We start from the raw sequence: 15031 nt of genomic DNA on the forward strand, positions 1-15031 counted from the left end.
GAGGCAAAATCGCTCTCTACACACTCCATCACTGGTTCTGTCAAAAAGTGATTATGGGAACGCCATCCTCACTGGAACTCGTAAAGCACACCTCGCCCCTATCAAATCGGTTCTTAACCTAGCCACTAGGCTCATTAGCGACCTTAAACGGTGTGATCATATGTCCCCCGCCATTAAAGCCCTCAAGTGGCTGCCCATTGAAGGAAGAACCTCATATAAGACAGCGTGCATTACGCACAAAGCCCTGCGTCAAAGCTCCCCGCAGTACCTCACTGATAAACTTCATATTGCCAGCAGCTCTAGATCACTGAGGAGCTCCAACACCCTTGCTCTTGTACCTCCTCTATTAAACAAGAAAACCACACAATCTCGCTCCTTTCCCAGGAACGCACAGAACATCTGGAACTCCCTCCCCAAAGATCTTCGTTGCAACCCCTCTTACGCCTGCTTAAAAAAAGACCTCAAAGTTCTCCTGCTGAAATACTGGGGTCCTTAAATCCTCCCTTGGTGCTCATCCCACCCTTGCCTCCTAATGCTCTCCTCCCTCTCTCTCCTCTCCTTCTCCCGATAACTACTCCCTCCAGTCCTCCCTATAGGACCTGCCCTGTTCCACCAGATATGATTGAATACTCACCCCCTCAGCCTAGCCTACCACCTTGCACCTACCCTACCCCCTCTTCTCCATGCTAGGCTAATATCTGAGGACTAGCAGGCAACCCTGCTCTCAACTTATGTAATATGACAATGTGAATTCTAGAGCTGTTTTGACCTTGTTGGGTTTTTGAATTCTACCTATCTACGTATAGCTGTATGATGTTGCCTTAATTATCCCCCTCCCTTACCCCCCCTTTCCCATACCCTACTCCCTCCTTGGTTTAGACGGTGCAATATTTAATAGGCTTTCTACCATTTGTATTGGTTTCTGAATACTACCTCATTGTTATTTTTGCCATATTTCAACGAATACTCCTGTAAAGCGCTCTGATACCCCCGGGTCCAGCTTGTGCTATATAAAACGTGTTAAATAAATAGGATGCTGGCTATTGCAGATCATGTGGCGCCTTTCAGCCCAAGGAGGCAATCATTAATGGAAGAGGATGCCTCACACACAATATTGTGTCATGCTTCCTCATAGGCATCCTCTCCCCACACTGGTAAGATGGTATCACCAGGGCGGACTCAACCTCCGCAAAGACTTGGCGGTAGGAGGGAGTTCTTACATAAAACTTACAGGATAGGGTCGAAATTGAGTTCAATTAAAAACACCTTCAGGTGCCTCGGTTGTCACCTTGATTAGTGAGGATCTGAGGTATAGTAAAAACAAATGAAGTGATGGAAAACTAACAAAATGATAACTCTAGTCCATCTTACAGTCTGCCAACATGTTTCTGCCCATAAGGATAGCCTACCAGGTCTGGGGGATACATCAGGGCTTTTGGATCCTTAATCCAACTGTACCGGGTGTCCCCCGTTTCCCTGAATGCTCATGTGAGGGAGTACAACTAAGATATAACCCACATGGATCATATTTGGAACATTAATACACGAAATTAGGCTTCATGGGGTACCAGAAATTCGGTCAAAGGAGGGGTGCTGGCCTTTGTAGTCACACATTCGTTAGAAGGCACGCCACAATGTAGTACCTACACGGATCCACTCCCGGTCTGTTTGGTATCAGACACCTCATGTTAATAAACAAACACTGATGCCATACTGTCCACGGTACGCTTGTTCCGGGAGGCATGCGTTGCCTCTGGTTCGGGGTATTATTGATTCTCCACCTGCCATCCCTCCACTGAATTTAATGATCCTTCCTGGCTCCCTGGCCCTCTCCGAAGAGCAGCGGCTGGGAGCGAGGCCAGGACCCGTAGCGGCATCATTAGGGTGGTCAATGGCACCCGCTTAGTATTCTGGGCCAGGAGCCAACGCTCGCACCGGTGCACGTGGAGCTCGGATGAGGAGCCGAGCGCTCTGTGCTCGAGACGGCACGTCTAAGTATTGTTCTCGGAGCCTTCTCGGTGTGTTCACACAGATTGGATTCAAACACTGACAAGCTAATTATACAGTCTGATAACCCCTCATGCAATCAGAATACAGACTCCTTCCGACACATCCCCGGTCGAAGCAGTTCTGTAAAGGAACGCCCAGACGCTTCATCTACACAGCTCTGAATGAACCCACAACTGACTATTGATTCCAGAGCCTGCAAAATGTGATACCCAGACACCCTGGAGATCCTGAACGATTGCCAAAGGAAGTCATCTTGAAAAGAGCAGCTGATCTGGTAGAAGCACTGTATGGGATGCCACACAATGTTATGTTATGTTATGTTATTTTAACTTATACCGCGCACAGCTGCCCCAGCAAAGGGGCGTCCTGGCTAACCAAGAGATCATCCTGAAAAGGGCAGTAGACATTGCTGGGGCATTCTATTGTGTCCCACGTAACCACAACCAAATGCCAGGTCTCTCAAACTCCTCTATCCACGCTGGCATGAAGAGCTCCAGCTCGTTCTGAGTTCAGCTCGACATTAACCTGCCCGAATTGGTGCAAGTCACAAACCAGGGTAACACTCGTAACACACGCAGCATGTCTCCTCACAGTTCCGTGCCAAGCACCACTCCCCATCAGAGCAGCTCCGTCACCACCAGCATGAATGGCTACGGCAACACCAGGATGTCAAATTTAGGAGCCTCGCCCACCTTCTTGAACGGATCTGCGGCCATTTCCCCATACGCCATTGTGCCATCAAGTCCCACCATGGCCTTGTCCACGAGTCGGCCATCTGACTGCAGCAGCTCCTCTGGGATCTTCTACTTTTCTCCCTCTAACATGGTCTCTGCAGTAAAACAGAAAAGCGCATTTGCACCTGTAGTCAGACCTCAAACTTCTCCACCTCATACCAGCACCAACAGCAACAGCTTCCATGATCAGTCCTTTGTGCTCTCTAACAAGTGCTCCTCTGCAGGCTCTCTCCAGGGACTGGCCTTCTCCTGAACTTTGTCCGGTATGATCGTCCATTCCATGTGAACCCCACACGCTCAGCAATTGGACTTTCTTACAAATGGATTTTGATATGAAGACATGTGCCTCAAGTTGTTTTGATTTGGAATTTATATAGCGCACGATTGCCCTGGAGCGTCTAAGCGCTATTTGCGGAGGAAGGCGCCAGAAGTGGCGTATTAGTTGGAAAATATCCATGTTTTTAAATGTTTTCTGAAACCGAACAGAGTTTGGCAGCTTTTGATGTGTAGTGGAAGCGAATTCCATAACCTAACAGTGCCCAGTACCAAGCTTCTTCCTCCCCAGCTGGCCTTCTTGAATCTAGGTGTCTGGAGGAGTTTACTCTCCTCTGAACGTAATTGCCTTGAAGGATGGTACCAGATGAGATGTTGTTTCAGCAAAGTTGGTCCATTTCCAAGTTTTTTTTCTGTAAAAGACAAGGGAACGCAAAGGTATGGCACTAGGGACCTTGGGCAGTAACGTATTTCAAAGAACAATGGTCCCTAGTAGTTCAGGGATCTTGACAATTGATAGACATACGCTCAATGGTAGGTATGACCTTTGTCCAGCCGGACAGGATTTTTAATTTAAGTTAGTTGCAAAAATACACAAGAATTTTTTACACAGTGGGTACAAGCAGTAACCCACAGGGGACAAGACAAAACAAGGGGATAAGGTGAGAGCGAACGAGGCGGTCTGTATACTAGTGATTCAGTGAACAGACGTAAATACATTTCAGAGCATCATTGTATTCATTTTCTACTTCCTCTTATACATATGACGCTAGTATGTCGACGGCGTTTCGATGCCTAGACAGATAATTGGCATCATCTTCAGGACAAAAAATTTATATGCTTGTCTTGAAAATATTTCACAATATGTTTTAGCCTACACATAAAATACATAAAATTGTATTGGGGAAGTAAACAAGGGTAAAAGAGAATAAGAATAAGGGTAAATAACGAGCTAGGCTTGTGACACAGTTGACCATCCGTGACAAGAGTGCGCTTTCACTATGTTACTAAATTAGCTACAACTGTCAAGTGAATGACATGCGATTTGCGGTGCAGTGGGGGTCTAAAGGAGACGGCACATGAATGTGATATAAAGCTTTAGTGATAGACAAGTGACATGCGAGTTGCGTCATATTTATTCAGGGAGCGACTAAGTCCATGCGTTGAAAAGGAGCACGATGTCCCGTGAAATAATATAACTGGTCGGTGAATCCGAGTCTGGCGTGGTGTTTCAAACTGAAGGAGCAATTATAGCGCTTCCTTTTGGTGCCGTGTAGCCTGATTGTAGCAGGGTACAGTAGAGCAGGCAGAGCGGTGAAAGTCGCCACAGGCTAGACTAAGGGCGGTGGACGATTTTTTCGTAAAACCGGCAACTATGTGCACGGTACTCACAGACACTTAAATGAGGTGAATTGGAACGTGAATTTAACATACGGCGCAGTGGTGAGGAGAACGTGAATGGCATAATAAGTTTGCGATTTAAAAGAATTACCAGTTTTTTTTGGTCCAAACGTTTATATATTTAGGGAAGGAGCGGTAACCAATGGCGTTGAGCGGGGTGCTCAATTGTCTGAGCAGGGTGCTCGGTTGTTTGCCTACCAAGAAAGGGGGAAAAAAAATTTTAAGGGTTAAAAACGAAATTACGTGAAGGGGATGATGTGGTAAGTACTCGTGATATATTTACCAAACCAGGGCAAGGGAGCCTTTTCATAGGAGACCGGACCGATCGTGTCTCACTGGGGAAAATATTTAAATAATTAAAATTACAGATAAAGTAAGAGCAGGGTTTAATGGAAGCAGGGAAAACCATAAGGTTCAGCGGGTACTTACTTCCTGGTTGGGTTGCACAATGGCAATTCAGGATTCAGATGGGCGGGGATCGCTGATGTGCTCGTGGAAGGAGAGGGGATAAGGAAGTGTTTGGAAATCGAGAAGGGACTCGACGTTGCGAGCGCGGTGGCCATTTTGGAATGGGCTCGGACGAAGTGGTGGTGATGGGGGCCATTTTGGGGTGGGCGAGTGGTGAACAATAGTGACTCTTCTAAACTAGTACAATAAAGTTAAAGTTGTCGTGCATATTTACAATGTTGTCCAAAAAATAAATAAAAATACAAGACAGAACTTGGCAGAGACTAAGGAGAAGCAACGATTAGATTCCAGTTAGTCACAAGAGGGATGTCCAGTCCTCAAGACGATTTAGTCCTGTATGGATACTGTTAGTACGCAGTATCCAATGTAGCTCCTCCTTGTTCAATAGTTGTGATATATCTGCGCCACGTGGTGGTGGCTTTACCAAAGTAATGATTGTCCATGTCAAGTCATTTTCAGTATGGCCTTTGTCCTTGAAATGTTCAACGAGGGGGGCATTTGCAGTGTTGCAGCGGATTCTGCTGCGGTGTTGTCCGATGCGGAGCTTTGTCTTCTGACTGGTTTGACCTACATATATCAACATGCATGGGCAAAAAATAGCATACACTACATTGGATGAATTGCAATTGTTGAAGTGCTTTCTGTCAAAGGTGATTGTACCAAAGGTAAATGTTTTTCCCTCAATGGTGAAGTCACATACTACGCAACTGCCGCATTTTGCATGACCTGTTAGGGCAGGTAACCCCCAAGCATCATTGATCGTGGTTTTTTGATTGGGTGGTGGTAGGGATGCCCTCACCAAATGGCCTTTTGCTCTCTTGAATGCGAATATTGGGTGTTCCAGATTCAATGCCCCGGCATTCAGTACAGGCCAGTGTTTTAAGACGCTTTTTCTTATAGCATTGGATGCTGGGGTGAAAGTGGTTACACATACAAGTTTGTCTTGATTTTTCTTCGGTTTTGGTTCTAGCAGGGTTTCTCTGGGGCAATACCATGCCCGCTTGAGGGAACGCCGTACTAATTTTCTGGGGTACCCCCTATTTCTAAGCTTGTTGCTGAGGGTTTTTGCTTCATTGAAATAGTCTTCCCTAAAGTAACAGTTCCTCCGGATACGGAGGAATTGTGAAAAGGGGAGGGAGTCTCTGAGGGCACGGGGATGGTGACTGCTATACTTAAGCAAGGTGTTTCGTTCAGTAGGTTTTCTGTGGAGGCTAGTGGTCAGGCGGCCCTCCGTGTGTTTAATTTCTACGTCCAGGAAGGGGATTGATTCTTTGCTTGTGGCCAGTGTGTATTTTAGGCCATTACTGTTGTTGTTTAGCCAGTGCAATAGATGTGTTGGCGATTCAGATGAGTCATTCCATAACATGAAGATATCATCGATATATCGTTTCCACAGGGCAATGCCACTGTGCAAAGGATTCGATGCGGTCAATATACACGATGTCTCTAGGTTGTCCACGTACAGAATTGCTAGGTTGGGGGCAAAAATAGCCCCCATAGATGTACCCCGTACCTGTCCATAGAACTGTCCTTCGAAGAGAAAAAAGTTTTTTGTAAGGCAGATCTCCAATAATTGGAGGATAAAGAGTGATGGGACATTATGTGGGCGTGGACGAGTGTTAAGGACCTTTTCAACAACCCACTGTGACTCGTGTTGTGGAATATTAGTATATAGAGATTCCACATCCAGCGTACACATGGTGCTGGATGTGGTATCAAATGGGTATTCCTCAATCATGTTAATCATTGACATACTGTCTCTGATGTAGCACAAGGTTTCGGGGACAAATGGTTTGATAAAATAATCGATATAGTGCCCGAGGGGCTCCAGAACAGAGCCGCACCCCGAGACTATAGGGCGACCAGGTGGGGATTCACAATTCTTGTGAATCTTGGGTAGGCAGTAAATGACTGGTACCCGTGGAGCCTTAGTGTTAAGGACCTCATGTTCCTTTTTGGAGAGGTATCCTAGTTCTAGGGCATCAGTGGTGACCTCTGAAATCAGTTTCTGTATTTCCTCTGTGGGATTACGTGGTAATTTGCAGTAATGTTCGGCATTAGCGAGTTGGCGAAGGATCTCATTTTTATAGTTATCCATCTCCTGGATCACAATACCACCTACTTTGTCAGATGGTTTTATTACAATGGAGGGGTTGTTTTTCAAGGTGGTCAAAGCTCTGACCACCTTGAAAAACAACCCCTCCATTGTAATAAAACCAGCTGACAAAGGAGGTGGTATTGTGATCCAGGAGATGGATAACTAAAATGAGATCCTTCGCCAACTCGCTAATGTGGCACCCCACAAGGCAAGGTGAATTCCTCTGAGCGAAAGTCCCCTATCTGAACATAGTGGTATCTATTGTTCAGAAAGGATTTTAGCAGTGATTGGGCAGAGTTCTTAATTCCCATCTCTTGAAGGCTCCTGACTAGGATATCATGGTTCACGGTGTCAAAGGCCGCCGACAGGTCCAACAGGATCAGGACGGCCTTGGCACCAGTGTCCAGTGTGGCCCGAATCTCCTCTGCTGCCATGATCAAGGCAATTTCCGTGCCATGATCTTGTCGGAAGCTGTACTGCGAAGAGTCCAGTAGGTTCGCCGACTCAAAGGTTAAACCTGGAAGCGGCTCTGGGGGCTTCAGCTTTTTTTTTTACAGGAACTGCCCACCTTGCAAACACTAAAAAGAGGAAGGGCATTGGGTCACTCATCCAAGGACAGGCTTAGATATTTGTGCCCCATCAAGGCGATTGACTTTGTAACTACTTACCCGCAAAGGGCAGGACTATGCTTTGCTGAATTTAACTTTTATAATACTTTAAAATGTTGATTTGCATACATTTTGTTCCGTGAGTAAAGATATGTGTATGAAGCCATGATCAAAGTTAAGGATTGTCTTAGTGGAACTGGCACCACAATATTAAATCATATCCGTATAGCCTTCTATGGCAGTATTCAATCACAGGTTTCCATTGAACTGTAGGGGGTGTATTCTATCGCATGGATCTGTAGAGAATGGCTGAGTCACACTCGTTAGTCTGCTCAACAGGTCAAGCACTAAGACTTCTTGGAAGAATTTACAGGTTTATGTAGATTGTCCGCTACTCCGAGCAATGCTGATTCCAGTAAGTCATTGCCTGAAAAAGGTGTACGAAATGTATAGAATAGTTTGACAGGCCCAGGAGCCTCACTCGTCTCACCGCCTGTTGGGTCTGACTGATAAAACGTTCTCTCCGAGCCATGGCACCATAGCAACGGCTTACTCAGATCCTTGCTCCGCCCAATAAGTGGCCCTTATTTCATCTTGTGCGTGTGTGGTGCATCCAGCCAAGTTTCAACCGAAACCAAAGTCATGCCATGTCTTTCAAACTCAGCCTGGGCCACCATTGTTCCTGCTGCAGATCCAAAAAGTAACAAGCATTTACAATGCAACGGTTTCGCCTCTGGAAAAGTTAGAGCTATTGGCATTGTAAATGACAAAATTTGTATTTATGTGTTGGTTTTGAAAACAGATAAATAAATGGCATTGTCATTTACATTGCCAATAGCTTAATCTCTCGCAAATGTGAGACCTATTGTACCCTACGGACGAGCTCAGCAGACAGCAATTACTACCACACACACACACCCAGAGCCCGCCACCCACACACACACCCAGAGCCACACACACACACACCCAGAGCCCGCCACACACACTCAGAGCCACACACACACACACCCAGAGCCACACACACACACACACACACACACCCACCCAGAGCCACACACACACACACACACACACCCACACACACCCACACCCAGAGCCACATACACACACCCACCCAGAGCCACACACACACACCCAGAGCCACATACACACACACACCGCCACATACACACCCACACACCCAGACAGAGCCACACACACACACACACCCAGAGCCACACACCCAGAGCCACCCAGAGCCACACACACACACCCACAGAGCCACACACACACAGAGCCACACACACACACACACACCCAGAGCCACACACACACACACACCCAGAGCCACACACACACACACACACCCAGAGCCACACACCCAGAGCCACACACACCCACCCAGAGCCACACACACACACACACCGCCACACACACACACACACAGAGCCACACACACACACCCAGAGCCACACACCTCCCCCCCCCAGAGCCACACCCACACACACCCCCAGAGCCACACCCACACACACCCCCAGAGCCACACCCACACCCCCCCAGAGCCACACACACACCCACCCACACACACCCACCCAGAGCCACACACACACACACCCAGAGCCACACACACACACACACACCCAGAGCCACACACACACACCCACCCACCCAGAGCCACACACACCCACCCAGAGCCACACACACATTAGGAAAACTAACACTACAAGGAGCAAGACAGAGCGTACCTGCGCTCACAGGAGAAAGGCAGAGCACATCGCGCTCACAGGAGGATTTACTCGTGATTTTAAAAACTCCAGTTTTTGCATTTTTGTTGGATATTATTTGCCTAATCTACCTTGTTTTTAAAAACGCCCACTTACCTGCACATTAATAGTTATCTCACCGTGTTAGCGCGGGTCCCTTTCCCTCTAGACAGCACTATGGCGGACATCTTGGGTTGGGGGTGAAGCGCCGAGTAGTTTGCACGGTCTAGTGGTCAGAAGGACGCTAGACCGGTATCTATTTAACTGGGCAAATTAGGTGGCCTGTCATTAGGAAAACTAACACTACAAGGAGCAAGACAGAGCGTACCTGCGCTCACAGGAGTAAGGCAGAGCACATCGCGCTCACAGGAGGATTTACTCGTGATTTTAAAAACTCCCGTTTTTGCATTTTTGTTGGATATTATTTGCCTAATCTACCTTGTTTTTAAAAACGCCCACTTACCTGCACATTAATAGTTATCTCACCGTGTTAGCGCGGGTCCCTTTCCCTCTAGACAGCACTATGGCGGACATCTTGGGTTGGGGGTGAAGCGCCGAGTAGTTTGCACGGTCTAGTTGTCAGAAGGACGCTAGACCGGTATCTATTTAAACTGGCCATGCTGACGCGCAGCGGTCACGCGCTGCGGGCTCACCGGAGCAGCGCCAGAGTCCAGCCCGTCTGCGCCCGTCCGCGCACAGACAGGCGCTGGGGCTGGGACTACTGGTCAGCGTCGCATGTATTCCACGGAGGAGTTAAAATCCTTGAATAGAGGTGAGCCTATGGTCGATCTGGCGGTCTCACTGACGCTTAAAAACTATGGCATATTGCATCCCGATAAGGTTACACCCCCTCCGGGTAAAGCCCCAGTATTAAAAATATCTAGCCTTAATACTCGTTCGCTACACTGTCACTATCTGGAGGTATATAACATGCTTCAGGACAGTGATATTGATGTCCTGACTCTCTCGGAGACCTGGACGGGTGAGAACTCTATGCCTGATATCATAGCCGCCTTGCCAAGTGGATACGATGTAATGTGGCACAACCGCCCAGGGGGCTCACGGGGGGGTGGGGTAGCTATCTTCTATAGGAAGACTATGACTGTTGAAAAGGTACTATCAGAGACAATTGACCTGTCTGATTTGCTTGGGGTAAAGGTCACCGTACACAATGTGTGCTGGGTGATTTTGTCAATCTACCGCCCGCCCAAGTCAACTCCACTCTTCCATGACTTATTCTGTCCTATTATATCCGACCTAAGCTCTAGATACACGAAGATCCTGGTAACAGGTGATTTTAATCTACACTGGGATATGCCCAATTGGGACCTACCCATGCACCAGTTAGACACTTTAATGTCGGCGCTAGGCTTTAAACAGATTGTGGATGTCCCAACACACGAAAAAGGCCACACTCTTGATCTCATGTGGACCACAGACGCCAGCTTAACCCTTAAAGAGGTAGAGCCTTGCATTTGGTCTGATCACCATTTGGTTTCCTGTGAGACCCCCCTTAAAAGTGGTGCTGTTCGCAACTCGCTTGGCTTTAGGAAAACCCGGAATTGGGCAGAAGTCGACTTAGTGTCTCTGACCAAGGCGCTTCCGGTAACATCCCAGCTCATAGAGTTGGACTACAGCCTGGACCGTGAATACTCTGATTTAACGAGGAGTATGACTCGGGCTATTTGATCAAATAGCGCCGATGAAAATACAGCGTATAAAGGGATCTGGAAAAGGGGCTCCCTGGTTTACGCCACTTTTAAGAGAAACCAAAACAAAACTTAGAAAGTTAGAAAGATTGTGGAGGAAAACCAAACAGGACATGGACAGGAAAATTTATAAGGCCTCCCTTCACCAATATAAAAATCTTATGACCCAAGCTAAAGCAGAATTTCTTGAGTCCCGCCTAAGTAAGGCAGTGAACATTCAGAAAGAGACCTTCAAAATACTGGCTGAGCTGAGTAAAAAAATCTGATAACTCTAAGGCTCCATTTGACTGCAACATCTTCCAGGCATATTTCCTGGAGAAGGTGAAGATCATCATCCAGGAGATAGAGAACGGAGCGGTAATGGGGACTTCTATCGCTTCAGCATCTAAAAACGTGATTGATTGCTCCCTTGAAGTGTTTCCGGAGATGGATGCACTGATTTTGGAACAGCTGATGGGTAAAATTAAATCTGGTTCCCCAGCTGACCCATGCCCACCTGAGATTTTCCGCGTTGCGCGCCCTCTATTAGAGGAATGCATCATCTCCCTCCTTAATAGATCGCTAGATACGGGATATCTGCCGGTTGAATTTAAGGAGGCGCGGGTAAGACCTCTATTGAAAAAACCGGGGCTGGATCCTGCGGTGTTAAAGAATTACAGACCTATTTCCCAGCTGCCCTTTCTCTCAAAAATCCTTGAGCAGCATGTCTTAAAATCCCTGTCCTATCTGGAATCTCACCATCTACTCCATGATCGACAGGCAGGTTTCCGAGCTCATCACAGCACCGAGTTGGTGATGCTCTCGGTGCTGGATGAATTAAGAGGCATGGCTGACTGTAAGAAATCGAGCGCCCTGATTTTGTTAGACCTATCAGCGGCGTTCGATACTGTCAGCCATGCCTTGCTCTTGGGAAGACTAAAGGATTTTGGGATTAAGGGCTTGGCCTTTCAATGGTTGCAATCCTTCCTTATAGAAAGGACCCAAAAGATACAACTGGGGGATGAAACATCTGAGATGGGGATTTTAGAGTGTGGGGTACCGCAGGGGTCCGCCCTGTCCCCGCTTCTATTTAACCTCTATCTGCAACCGCTGATTGCTTCACTGGCCACTATGGGCTGTAAAGTCTTTAACTATGCGGACGATACGCAACTGCTGTTAAGTGTCAATGACACTACGGCCGCACAACTCCAAGCCCAGAACATCCTGAGGTTCACAGTGCAGTGGATGACGGATAACCTGTTAAAAGTTAACCCAGACAAGACTGAGGTCTTAGTTATCCCATCCACTGCTTCTCCTTGGTGTGACCTCTACTGGCCCATGGAGTTAGGCCCTGCTCCAAAACCAAGCCCGTCTGTAAAAAGCCTGGGGATCAAGCTGGATGGTGATTTGTCGATGGCCCCTCAGATCTCGTCGGTTGTGGGCAGCTGTACAAACATCATTCGGCAATTGCGGAAGCTATCTCCTATCCTCCCACAACCTATGATGCGATCAATAGTGGCTGCCACTATCATCTCCAGAATTGATTATGGTAATGCCCTTTACCTTGGTCTACCCAAAACCCTTACCAGTAGGCTTCAGGTCCTAATGAATGACGCTGCCCGGTTGATCTTTAGACTGCCGAGGAGGTCTAAAGCTACCCCCCTATTACAAAGCCTGCATTGGCTTCCAATTAAAGAAAGAGTGGAATTCAAGAGCTTATGTACAGCCCATAAGGCAATTTATGGCAAGGCCCCAACCTACATCAAAGATCGCCTGCAGCTGTATTGCCCTACGAGAACACTCCGGTCCTCAGATTCCCAGCTATTGACCTGTCCTCGTTACAGGCTAGCGACGAAGGGAGGGAGAGCATTTTCAGTGTTAGTTCCCCAGTTATGGAACAGCTTGCCTGGGATGCTGCGCGGGGAAGGAAATCTGTTACGCTTCAGAAAGAGCCTAAAAACGCTACTGTTCAGCAGAAGCCTGGGCATAGCATAATCTAGCTTTGGTCTCTGCTTCCACCTTGTCATGTTATTGTATGTTACCATCTTTCCTAGCGCTTAGAGACCTGCAGGTGATTAGGCGCGATATAAAATTATATTAACAATAACAATAACAATAACACCCACCCAGAGCCACACACACCCACCCAGAGCCACACACACACACCCACCCAGAGCCACACACACACACCCACCCAGAGCCACACACACACTCAGGAGAGCAAGCAAGCACAGCGAGGGGGCAGGGAAGCAAGCACAGCGAGGGGGCAGGGAAGCAAGCACAGCGAGGGGGCAGGGAAGCAAGCACAGCGAGGGGGCAGGGAAGCAAGCACAGCGAGGGGGCAGGGAAGCAAGCACAGCGAGGGGGCAGGGAAGCAAGCACAGCGAGGGGGCAGGGAAGCAAGCACAGCGAGGGGGCAGGGAAGCAAGCACAGCGAGGGGGCAGGGAAGCAAGCACAGCGAGGGGGCAGGGAAGCAAGCACAGCGAGGGGGCAGGGAAGCAAGCACAGCGAGGGGGCAGGGAAGCAAGCACAGCGAGGGGGCAGGGAAGCAAGCACAGCGAGGGGGCAGGGAAGCAAGCACAGCCAGGTGGCAGGGAAGCAAGCACAGCCAGGTGGCAGGGAAGCAAGCACAGCCAGGTGGCAGGGAAGCAAGCACAGCCTGGTGGCAGGGAAGCAAGCACAGCCAGGTGGCAGGGAAGCAAGCACAGCCAGGTGGCAGGGAAGCAAGCACAGCCAGGTGGCAGGGGAGCAAGCACAGCCAGGGGAAGGGGAACCAGGGCGCGGGGAAGCAAGCACAGCCAGGGGGCAGGGAAGCAAGCACAGGCAGGGAAGCAAGCACAGCCGGGGGGCAGGGAAGCAAGCACAGCCGGGGGGCAGGGGAGCAAGCACAGCCAGGGGGCAGGGGAGCAAGCACAGCCGGGGGGCAGGGGAGCAAGCACAGCCGGGGGGCAGGGGAGCAAGCACAGCCGGGGGGCAGGGGAGCAAGCACAGCCGGGGGGCAGGGAAGCAAGCACAGCCGGGGGGCAGGAAAGCAAGCACAGCCGGGGGGCAGGGAAGCAAGCACAGCCGGGGGGCAGGGAAGCAAGCACAGCCGGGGGGCAGGGAAGCAAGCACAGCCGGGGGGCAGGGAAGCAAGCACAGCCGGGGGGCAGGGAAGCAAGCACAGCCGGGGGGCAGGGAAGCAAGCACAGCCGGGGGGCAGGGGAGCAAGCACAGCCAGGGGGCAGGGGAGCAAGCACAGCCAGGGGGCAGGGGAGCAAGCACAGCCAGGGGGCAGGGGAGCAAGCACAGCCAGGGGGCAGGGGAGCAAGCACAGCCAGGGGGCAGGGGAGCAAGCACAGCCAGGGGGCAGGGGAGCAAGCACAGCCAGGGGGCAGGGGAGCAAGCACAGCCAGGGGGCAGGGGAGCAAGCACAGCCAGGGGGCAGGGGAGCAAGCACAGCCAGGGGGCAGGGGAGCAAGCACAGCCAGGGGGCAGGGGAGCAAGCACAGCCAGGGGGCAGGGGAGCAAGCACAGCCAGGGGGCAGGGGAGCAAGCACAGCCAGGGGGCAGGGAAGCAAGCACAGCCATGTTTCCAGTGCTTGGCTATTCTGAACAAACCATTGGTATCCGGCCTGCCACTCAAACGAAAACAACTCCCAGAATACCTTCTAGGAGCATTGGTACCCAGGAACCTGCACTAGCCTAACTGACTTGATAAAGTAACAGTGACCAAGTGGTCTCACTAGTGGTGTGACACCTTGAGCCAGTTCGGACCTTTTATACAATCGCACTTTTGACTCTGGGAATAGTGAGTCTTTGACTTGTGACTGCAGTATGCGGCTACAGATCCCTACGCACATCGCAACAGCTGGTAAACGTCAGACAGAATAGTGCTACCTATTGTGTGTGGGAAGAGGGGGTGCACACTGGTTCCAAAATGCTTGGGCATATCTTCAGCCCTGACTATTTATAGGTGGGGGGAGCCAACATGTTAACAGGCAGAGCAAGGAGCAAACGAACCATAAC

The 15031-nt window shown here is 49.4% G+C and overlaps 1 protein-coding gene and 1 pseudogene across 1 annotated transcript in view; one reads left to right on the forward strand and one right to left on the reverse strand.

The window, feature by feature from the left end:
- Window positions 1-15031, reverse strand: part of NSL1 (NSL1 component of MIS12 kinetochore complex) — a 149876-nt gene that overhangs the window by 91038 nt on the left and 43807 nt on the right. The window lies entirely within an intron of this gene.
- On the forward strand, window positions 2065-2997 carry LOC144761451 (transcription factor COE1 pseudogene; annotated as a pseudogene).

The sequence above is a fragment of the Lissotriton helveticus genome, chromosome 6 (assembly GCF_964261635.1).
Source record: "Lissotriton helveticus chromosome 6, aLisHel1.1, whole genome shotgun sequence".
Classification (NCBI taxonomy): domain Eukaryota; kingdom Metazoa; phylum Chordata; class Amphibia; order Caudata; family Salamandridae; genus Lissotriton; species Lissotriton helveticus.